At 47.4% G+C, this 11,212-nt stretch overlaps 1 long non-coding RNA gene across 1 annotated transcript; it reads right to left on the bottom strand.

Moving 5' to 3' along the window:
• Positions 1–8,951: 8,951 nt before the first annotated feature.
• Positions 8,952–9,781, bottom strand: LOC146788873 (uncharacterized). The gene is made up of 4 exons (XR_014969717.1): positions 9,671–9,781; positions 9,316–9,585; positions 9,172–9,209; positions 8,952–9,057 (listed from the first exon to the last, which is right to left on the bottom strand). It is a non-coding gene; the product is annotated as an uncharacterized LOC146788873 (long non-coding RNA).
• Between the last annotated feature and the right edge of the window lie 1,431 nt (positions 9,782–11,212).

Raw genomic sequence — 11,212 nt, 5'->3', positions numbered from 1 at the left:
CAGCCTCTGCCAGGCTGTCCAGGTGCAGGCTACCGTGAATGAAGCGATGGAGGGAGTACCTAACGAGGCACTGAGGAATGAATATGAGGAATGGGGCCATGTATCCCTGCTTGACAGCCAGATGAGGGAGCAATGGAGAGGGACGGTACTAGTGAATAGCATGGTGAGCTGAGCACACAGGTAATAAAGCTCTATATCCGGGGCCTCAAATCCGCCCTCTGAAAAAAGTAATGTGAGAGTGCCCCTCTGAATGCGGGGTTGTCATCCCAGCCTATGCTAAACAAATCAGCTGCGTTTATAATGCTCAGTAGAAAGGTCAGTTGATGGGGACAGGAATATTAAACAAGCTGGGTCGGTACGTCCTCTGACCTATAGATAGCATCGGTGAAGGCTTTTTCCTGTCAAGCTTTCTTATTCCAGTCATTTAATCTTTCTAACTTTGTTCATGGTGCGCTGCTGAGCGCTGGCCGGAGCGTGGCTGCTGCTGCAGGACATTGGGACGGCTCACTGGCTCGCACATGGCGGCCGCTCTGTGTCTGTTGGCTGCTAGTGCTGTCTCTGCCTCCCAAATGGGAGAACGCTACTGTTTTGTGGCACATGCATACGATGTAAGGCAGCGTGCGCATGTGAGACAAAGAGTGCGATTCGCCGACGAATCAAATAACAAACAAGCATTGAAAATGCAAAAGGACTCGTATTTACGTGAGCCCTTTTGCATTTTCAACGGAAGTGCGGATGTGAAAAAGGGCATGAACAGGAGGGGGTGTGGGGATGGTGGGGGTCCAAGAAGTCATGGACTATGGGAGAGAACGGGGAGAGGCAGGGGAGCAAAACTGTTCTTGAAGTAAAGGGGCCGATAGCCGCGGAAGGAAAAAAAATGACGACAAAGCCGGCAGGAGGCAGGATTAACAAGTTAAACACCAATCAGAATTCAGATTTTATGATTCAAGCCAATCAAACATATGGCCAGAAAGTGGGCGGAGCTTCCCCCACTATACTGTACACTGCATGCCTCGCAAAGCGACAGCGCGTTGCGCTGCAACGCTATGCGAGACCTAAAAAAGGCATATTATTGCTCATCCCTTCTGAACTCCAGTATGCTTGTTTCGATTAGACCATATGCATTCAAATGTGAATGCAGCTTGATTGGATAAGCTGGGTTTAAGGTGAGTATACTGTGCAAGCTGTCTCGGGGGGAGGTCAGAGATTAATATGGCTGGCCTGGCCCTGGCACAACAAAGCAGGGATATAAAAATGGTGAGACAAGGATCAGGAACCTCGGAGTGTGGTAGCCTTTCAGGATAGAGCTGCCCTGAGCACATCACAACTATAGATGGACTTACCTGCTTTGGGCGACAGTGACAACACACTTAAATCCTTACTCCAAGGTTACACAGATCACCAACCCAGCAGTCTGACATTAGAATCATCTTAACCACTAGCAGTAACACAGTCAGCCCCATGCACCCTTTATACACAGTCCCCAAAACAATCCACTAATACCTAGGACTGTCCAGTCGTACTCAGTACAGCAGGACAGACACAACGGAAGGGTTAGAGGATCTACAACTCCTCTATGTTGCCCTTTTCAGAAACAATCTCAAAATTTCCTCCCCTCAGATTGTTTTGGACACAAAGTGACCCACCACCTTTCAAAGAGTACACATGGCATTTCCAACATGTTCAACACAAGACCAGTCGTCCTATTTATTGGGCAATTTCTTGGCCCTGGTCAAATCCCAGGGCTCTTCAATGGGCGACGAAATCCGCTTCCAGGTACCAGTTTTTCTGAAATTAACCCCTCGGTATTCAACCCACCCAAAAAGTCACCAAGTTTGAAAATAATTTGCTTCAGAGACGACATTCCATGGTCCAAACCACGACCTCATTGCATATGCATGCAAGTGAAAGAGCTAAGGGGCCAAGTGACTGGCACCTGTGAGCATATAAAAAATCAAAAACATAATGTAATGTAACATTACGTAACATAATATAACATCATTTATCACCCTCTTTTATAGAAGTTAGGACATAGGGGGTTTCTTGGATAGCCATATGAGTAAGGAAGCACAAGCAAAGCCAACTGGTCTCGATTGCAGTAGTGAAGCACAGAAAGGTATACAGTGAGGAACCATGATGGCAAGTGATCAGTTGCAGTATGTAAAGAAAGAGTCCAGGAACCAATGACTGAATGAGAGGGGATGAATGGAGTGAGAGGGGTGGCAGGAGCGAAGTGACAAAGGCAAAGAGAGAGATACGGGGCATTGATGTGCAGATGGGGAAAGATGGCAGGACCATGAACTCCCACCAAGTGCTCAGATTAAAATACTACAGAAGCATAGATACCCCATGCCAGCAGTACTGGGATACTTTTGGAAAACGATGCAGTATCTGTGAGGCCTGCACAAATAACATGTCTACATTTGTCCTTCACTGGGAACCAAACACCCCATTGTAGCGTTTGACTCTCAGAGAGTAGTGTTGCAGAGCAGTGTAAGGCTTACTCAAGGGAGGTGGTGTGGGCTAGTAATCGCCATTTACAAGTATACTGCAATAACACTCAATAATTGATTGTCCAGTCCATACTTTTCTTTATAAAAGGAAGAGTATATTTAATATGCACACACACTACTCAACACTATGCATCAATTTACAAATGTACATTAGCTGTTGGAATTACTTTGTGACATTGAATAACATTACCACCTCTCCGGCAGGGGGGGTGGTGTCTAGTACCAACACTCCAATGTATGCCATCATCTTGCCCCCGAATGCAGTAGGTTGACCATAACCTGGAGTGAGGGCCTTCCCACTGGCACCATCCCAGGGGCGACCCACCCCATTATTTCAACAAGCATTTACAATGGGCACACCTGCCATGGTGACACATAACCCTGACTGAGCATCTTATACTGACCATACAGTATACACCTCTACATCTTAGTAGCTAACAGTCTGGGTTGTTCTTCACCTGAGGCAGCAGCAAGAATACATGTTTTACCTATCACTTAGAATGACAGTACTTATCATATCTGATATCAGTTATAATGTATTGCAATTAAAGCCCCTAAAAAGCATCCCAGTTATAATCACAGGATTGAGCATATACCACTAGGCAGTAGACACCCCAGCAGGAATGCCTAACAACCTAACCCACTTGGCTTATACTTCCACAAAGCACAGGTGACATCCAGTCCCTCCGAAGAAACAACATCATGTAAATGCATCTCTTGTGCAATTGTACCTCTTCACCTCTAGGGGATGCTCTTCTCAAGACTTCCCCAGATCAGCCATTCACACCTTAGTGCAGTCTCAAACGCTCACACTGCAGAACAAAAGTTCCAGCCACAGATTGATTCTGAAGAATGGCTCAATACTGGAGGGGTTGTTTCCGCAAATCCCCCTGAGACTTAGGGAGGGACTTTCAGCTTCTGTGCTGGGGGAGTTTGCATTGCTCCTGCAGCTTACCTGCACCTTTGCACACCAACAGCGGTAGCCCCAGCCTCCTGGGGCCACCACACACTGAAAATGCAGGTTTTCCTGCAGGCTTCCACCTGCCCCACTAGGCATTATGGGGCGCTCTTGCTCTGGCCCATGCATTTTAGCCACGAACAAAAATGGGTGTGGCTCTAATCAGTAAGGCTGAGCCCCTTAGCATAAAGAACAAACTGTCTGCCAATACTGATGAACAATTTTGATTAATAATCGAGAAACGGCGCAGAAGCACTCAATAAAGCCACGCCAACACTAATTAATAGTATTTATTAGAACATCTTTTTTGTTCGTTTTAATTTTTATCCATAATTATTTTGGACACAACTATACAAAAATACCAGTCAGTCAGTCAGTCAAAAAGCTTTATTTCGATAAAAATTATCATAAAAGCATGTACAAAAGAATCATAGTAAAAATAGAAGTTCATTAGGGAACGTATTTTACAAGAGATCATAATATAGCTTGATGACTGGTTATAAAAAACATTATAAAAATACAATTTAAAAAATAGAAATAGAATTCAAAAATACAATTTTTTGTTAAAAGACACAAATATAAAAACAGTTCAGTAACTCAACTGATACAGCTATTGGATTTATTTCTGATAATCCAGGACCAGGCCAGAAATTTAGCCACGGCACAGACTAGCACCAAACTTGTGTCAGTACGAAGAATACGTAGAGCGACACGATAGTTCGAAATGCCCAGGAGACGGCAAGCAGGAGCTAGCCATCTTTTTCTCGGATTACTGTACGCCGGGCATTCGAACATTATATGGGCTATACTTTCTACTTTTTCGGGGCATGTTAGGCAAGTAGCAGGAGTCTGATAAGGAGGCTTCCATTTGCTAGTAAATTCACGGGTAGGGAGGATCTCGAGTCTGAATTGGAAATACAGTGATCTGTCTCTAGGTTTTTGGATAAACTCGAGAAAAGGCTCAAAATTAACTGTCTGCTTAAAGGTAACATAGTCTTCAGTTAATCTACCATGACTTGAGCTGCCAAGATCCCTATTGTCAATCCAGGCCCAATATGCTTTTTTGAGATCCATCTTACTAATCGAGACTCCATGCTCCCAAATATCGGTTAAGCCAAGCTGGATAAAAGATTTTTTAATATTGCGAAGCCAGCTTATTTTTTGGGAGCCAGCTATGTTCATAATTTCTCTCAGACCCTCTGTGAATTTGGCTAGCTCCGGGGTTCGCCATAGACGAACCCAAAATAGCAGGGGGCGTAGCCTAATAATGTCTTTGAGTGAACGCCTACCCAGGTCACTGAGGAGAGGTTTCAAGGGTGTACCTCTTGGCATTGTAACTAATTCTCTTAGGAATTTATTCTCAGACAGAGAGAGCTCTTCTACATTTTCGAAGCCCCAGAGTTCGGCTCCATAGGTGGCCGAACCTACAGCTTTGGCCTGATAAATCGTTAGTGCGGGGGTAATTGGCTTGCTCCTCGAGGAGCGGTGTTCTTTGGCTAATACCCCCGTGGCTCGTTTGTGATTAAGAAGCATTTTTTGAATGTGGGGCTTCCAGGTCATGGTGTCGGAAATCCTAATACCTAGGTAGTCAAATAATTTGACATATTCTAGGGGAATGCCATCAGACGTGATGGTTACACTTGGTGATTTCCGGGATTTAAAAGAAAGGAGATTGGTTTTTAGAGTGTTAATGACCAATCCTCTCATAGAGCAAAACAAATGAAATCTGTCTATCAGCTTCTGAAGCCCTGCAGGCGTTTTAGAAATTAGCAGGGTATCGTCCGCGAATAGAAGAGTGGGAACTTTTTCCCCAGCCAAGACGGGGGCATCTGCCGGGACTTCAAGCAGAAATTTCACCACTCCATTAACGAAAAGAGAAAAAAGAGTGGGCGCAAGTACACAGCCCTGGCGGACTCCTCTGTTGACTGGGATCTTGTCAGTTCTCTGGGCCTGACTGCCCCATCTCACCCTGGCAAAGTTCCCCTCATGAAGGCGTACCAGGAGATCAAGGATGTAAGGCGGAAGACCCAAATCTTGAAGGACAGACCATAGGCGATCACGAGGCACCAGGTCAAAAGCCGATTTTAGGTCGATGAAGGCTAGATGGAGACTGCCCCTACCAATCAATACAGTTTTCCAATGTAACAGTAGGAGCCTAAAGACCTGGTCAATCGTGCTCGTAGATGGCCTGAACCCAGCTTGATAATGTGACAGAATATCATTGTCAGTGACCCACAATAGAATACGCTCTAGCAGAACCCTACCAACCACCTTCTGGCTAACGTCAATAAGACTTCTGGGTCGGTAGTTAGCAGGGTCCTCCCTATGGCCCTTCTTGAATATTGGTATGACCTTGAATATTGTTATGACCTCCGCCCCCTTCCATGACTCGGGGATGGAAAGCCCTTTAAGAAAGGCATTAAGTAAGATGGTAAAATACTCAGCCCAAGGTTTGGGGTCAAGGCGGAACAGGTCCCCCGGCAGGCCATCTGGGCCTGCAGCTTTAGCTGGGACCAGTCTATTGATAGCTGCCATAACTTCCGTTTCAGTAAAGGGATCAATGTTAGGCGGAATTAGGTTGGTGGGAATGAGAGGAAAAGAGGCACTAGTACATTGCGTGCTATCATCCGAGTACAATTTAGAGAAATGAGTGAACCATTCGTGGTTTGTGATGTGGTTAGGAATCAGATCAGGATCTTGACCGTAAGAGTATCTACATAGGTTCCAGAATGTGGTCCCATCCTTTGCTAGGCTAGCATTTTTTAAAGCCAGCCAATGAGATTCTTCCCATATACATTTTGCATTAGCTACGGATCTCTTATAGGCAGATCTGGCATTTCTAATTGAAGTGCAATCTTTGGATTTAATGGCGATTGCAAGCGTTTTCCTGCTCGACCTGCAAACCAAGAACCTGGTGCTTTATGTGTGTAAGGTTTGTTAGCAGAGAGAGAGATGAAAAAAGACCCAATTGACTTAATGGTGTCTGCGTGGATAGACACGGCCCTTAGTTGCTCGTTAGCATCTGCACATGCTTGCCTGAGTTCACCAGTTTTTGTTAGCAATATTTCTTTGATGGAGGACAGTTTTTGTTTGTCTATTTCTATTTTAGGCCATTTGAGATGTCTTTTGTAAGGGTGGGCGTAGTGGGCGTAGTGGGGCTACGTGAAGCAGCACGTAATGTGCCCAAATCTACGCACACTACGCGCTTCGCGGACGCCCGCGCATGCGCATTTCTCGCAAGAAATGCGCCTGCGCGGGTGTCCGCGCATGCGCATTTGCCAGAAGAAATTAGAAACGAGAAAGAGGGAGCCCCGGAGACGCCGCGCTTAAGGTAAGTCGCTTTACTTTAATTTATTTTTCATTGCTGATATTATTTAAAAGGAGGGCAGGCGGGAGGTGGGTGGCGGGTGGCAGGCAGCTACGCTTCGCCCTTGGCGTGTGCGTAGCGCTGCCCTGCTTCGCCTACTTCGGAAAGTGCGAAGCAGGCAGCGCTACGTACACTACGTAGGCGAAGCGTAGTGCTACGCCCGGGGTTAGTCTTTTGCAGTTGGATGGAATGACATCCCTTGTAAACATTGTCGGGCGAGAGTCAGGGGTTAGTTGGGTCCATAAACTCTTTGTAGTCAGGCACAGGGGATTATGATCGCTATCGACAGTTGGAAGAATAACCATATCCTCGGCGTAGTGCCAGAGTCTTCGGTCAATTAGAATATAGTCGATACGCGATGGGCTAGAGATTCTGTTGAAGGTAAATCAGTGGCAGTGATCCTCCTGGATCTCAGCGCTGCTTTTGACACCGTGGACCATCAGGTGCTTCTCCAACGGCTCTCGGGGGTGGGGATCACGGGTCTGGCCCTCAAATGTTTCGCCTCCTTCCTGTAAGGTCGCTCATTTGAGGTATGGGAAGGCCAGGAAAAATCATCTTCATCCCCTCTCCAGTGTGGTGTGCCACAGGGCTCTTCATTGAGCCCTACCTTATTTAACGTTTATATGGCCCCCCTGGAGAGTGTGGTACTGCCGCTGGGTATTAAAATCATCAGCTATGCTGATGATACTCAGCTGGTGGTTGGCCTTTCCCAGTCGGCGCACCATCCCGACCGGCTGCACTCGTGTCTTGAAAAGATCTACACGTGGATGTGCAGCTCAGCCCTAAAGTTAAATGGCTCCAAGACGGAATTGATGCTGCTGGGGAACTCTTCTCCATCTCTGTCTCCCAGCAGCTGGCCAGACTGTCTGGGACCGGTACCCCCCCCCAAGCAGGAGATCAAGAGCCTGGGGGTATGGCTGGAGCAGGACCTATCTTTTAAAACCCATGCCAAAAAGACCGCTGGCGTGTGCTTTGGCCTGCTCCGCTCAGCCCAGAAGATTCTGCCTCTACTCCCAGTAGCCACTCGTAGGCTTCTCATCCAGGGACTTATCATCTCGCGGCTGGATTTCAGCAATGCGCTTTTCCTGGGTGCTCCCGAAGCTACCCTGAAAAAACTGCAGCAAGTGCAGAACGCGGCTGCTAGGCTTCTGACGGGTCTCCCTAGGTGTCAATCTGCCCGCCCGGCGTTGAGGGCATTGCACTGGCTCCCGGTGAAGGACAGGGTGAAATTCAAGTCACTTTGCATCGCCCACAAAGTTCTGCATGGGGTAGGTCCACCTATTTTGGAGGAAATGGTCCAGCCTTACAAGGCCTCTCGTTCTCTCCGCTCTGACCATCAACATCTCCTTCAGGTTGGCAGGGTGAAAAAGGCAAGAACCGGTGGCAGAAGGTTCTCTATAAATGTGGCCTCTTTGTGGAATTCATTGCCCCTACAACTGCGCGCGGAAGCCAGTCTTCTTCGGTTCCGTAAACTTTTAAAAACTTTTTTGTTCCCCGTGTAGTCCTTGTATTCGTGCAGTAGTGGTTTGTGCCGGCAAGCGCTGGGATGCCTATTTGGTAACCAGGCGCTATATAAAACTCAGAATAATAATAATAATAATAAATGCTGCATTTAGGTCGGAAGGAAATCGACCGTTGGCAGCTCTCAGCCCAAATTCCATGGCCAGGGCATTAAGTTGAATTATCACTGGTGTCCACCTTGGTACCGGGGGAACAGTGAGGGATGGTATACCCCATCTAATGTCTTCATCTGCAACTTCTAGAATATCATCAGAAGCAAGAGGTTCAAAGATGCAGTTCAAATCTCCGGCGACCAGTATGACCACGATTTTTTTTTTTTTTTTTACAAAAAACACAATACAGAAGAATTTAAGACAATGACTAGCCACCAATTTGGCATATGTCACCATTAACATACATACTTTATCATTCATACAACACTCCTCATTCATCAAACGCACACTCACATGCCCACTCCTTGGTTTCCTATATTTTCGATTTGATGGACCAAGGACCTAAAACCAAACAAAGAAATAATTGACCAACTTATTTAGATGTGCATAAATCCTACTGGTCGTAGTTAATTTTATGGTTCATCAACAGTTATTTCAAAATGCACAACAGAAACCAAATTTAAACCATTATTAGGTATAACAAAAAAAGAGGGTCTGCGCGTTTCGAACCCGCTGTTTTGAGGGATTCTCTTCAGGACCAAGGCACTGTGGGGTAAAGAAAAAGAAAGAAGATTTTACTTTAAAATGATTGAATGACCCTAGAGCGCAACACCCTTACTCAAGAGCCTCAAGAGAAAATCTTAACGATTAAACGCTCACCAATGAGAATAATTCCAAAATTCTCTAATGAAGAACCACTACAGAAGAAAAACAAATGAAGATAAAAGAAAAAAGTCTGTCAGCACTTTACTCAATTTTTGTCATTGGGTTGAAATAAAAATGAAACTTCAGACAGAAACTTACTATGTTAATGACATGGAGGTTCGTGGTATAGATAGATGCGACAGCTTCTGTTTACTTGTCTCTTCTTGTTTTAATTAGGCCATTTTTGTGCATGCCCGGAGCTGGAATGAAAGGCAAAGGCATCTCAAATATGCGCGTGAAGACGGATTATATACAAAGTAAACGTCTCCAATTAAGCGGCGGCATAACTGCCGTATGCTTTAAATGAATTCGGGAGTTTCTGTGTATCGCCCGACCAGTGGGAAGTATTCTTCAAATATAACGCTGTTTCTGAAACAGAAAGGCGGGGGAACGAGTTAATTAAAAGGTTGGAAGGGAACCTAGCAAAGTATCATCCGCGTTAGACGCTGCCCACCTGCTCCGTAGCGGCTGCAGTATTCTTTTCGGAAAAAAGCCTCGAGAGCCGGCTTGTGCTTTCATTAAATCTCCAATGGCACTTCCGTATAATATCCGCTTAGAATTCTGGGAAAACTCAGGTTTATGGGAATTGTAGTTTGCAGCTAAGTTGAAGTACAGGGAACTGATCGCGCAGTGTAATAGATAGCGTAATGGAAAAGGGATGAAAAAGAAAATGTGCCAGCACGTCCAAAATGCTCCAGAAAATTTGATGAAATGGCTACTTACAATTTGTATATTTCTGATAGCTCATTCAAACCTGTAATTGCGGTATCAAATTTAACAATAAGCATTGCTTTTCGCTGTGATAATTTTAAATATTAGAGCAGCTGCTCTCCCACTGCTCTGGGGATAGCCGTCCTGCCCGGCTGGCGGCCTCAAGCGGTGTCACATCCTCATTGGGGGCACGGTCCCACCCGGACCCCTTTCTCAACAGGTGAGACTATTGCAGCTCGAGAAGGCCACCCCCGGCTGCTCCTGCCGGCTCCCCGTCCGGCCCGCAGCCTCGTGTGCGGCCAACGGAGCCAGCACGTCCTTTCTGGTCTACCCGCTCCGGAGGGAAAACGCGGAAGCTGCTGCAGGTCCGGCAGGAGCTCGAGGGAGTGCTATGGCACTCCCCCGCCCTTCCCGCTGCTGCAGGGGAGTGCGACGGCACTCCCCCCTCCTCATCACCAGGGCCCGGAGTTGGGGATCCCGGGTCCCATAGGGCAATCTTCACGGGGAGCGTGACGGCACTCCCTGACTTCCGCCGTACCTTCGGGGTCTGGAGTTGGGATCCTGGGCCCCTGGGAAATCTTTGCAGGGAGCGCAATGGCGCTCCCCAGCTTTTCTTCTCCTGGCAGGGATGACGCGCGACAGCACGCTCCCCTTCACTGCACCGCAACCACCAGTGCCTGGAGTTGGGATCCGGGGCCTTCAAGACCTTCATTTTTGGCAGGGCCCAGAGTTGGGGGTCCTGGGCCCTAGAGACCTCTTCAAGGGGGACGCAACAGCACTCCCCTTCCTCCGTTGTCTTCGGGGGCTAGGGTGGGCTCCAGGCACCCCCCCTTGGGTACATTTTCATGGGGAGCGTGATGGCGCTCCCCAACTTCCCTTTTCTTCTAGGGGCACCCCCCGAAACCTGACCCACCCCGGGGGCACATCTAGGACTGGCGGCGGAGCCCCACGCACTTCATCGTTAGTCCCATTAGAGGTCAAAGGTTGCCTACCTCCTGGGGGGCATATCTCGGCCCCCAGGGGGCCAATTTTCACCATTTAGGCCTCTTCTTGCTCCTGATGGCCAGTCCTAGCATCTGGAGCACATTCCTTCACCCCTCTGGCCTCCAAGAGGGTAAACACAGCAGGGAGCTATCTTCACTGGCTCCCTGTACCAGCCTTTCATCTCGCTCGCCTTCTGGGCCTCTCTTCTCCTTGCGCAGAGGCCCAGGCTTATCCTCACTGGTCCTGAACTTCCCCACAGGCACAGTCAAGGGTCCTGGGACAGTCAGGATGTTCCTACTTC

The sequence above is a fragment of the Triturus cristatus genome, chromosome 10, assembly GCF_964204655.1.
Source record: "Triturus cristatus chromosome 10, aTriCri1.1, whole genome shotgun sequence".
Lineage (NCBI taxonomy): Eukaryota > Metazoa > Chordata > Amphibia > Caudata > Salamandridae > Triturus > Triturus cristatus.
The sequence above is the reverse complement of the archived record's forward strand: the minus strand, read 5'-3'. Positions and strand labels throughout refer to the sequence as shown.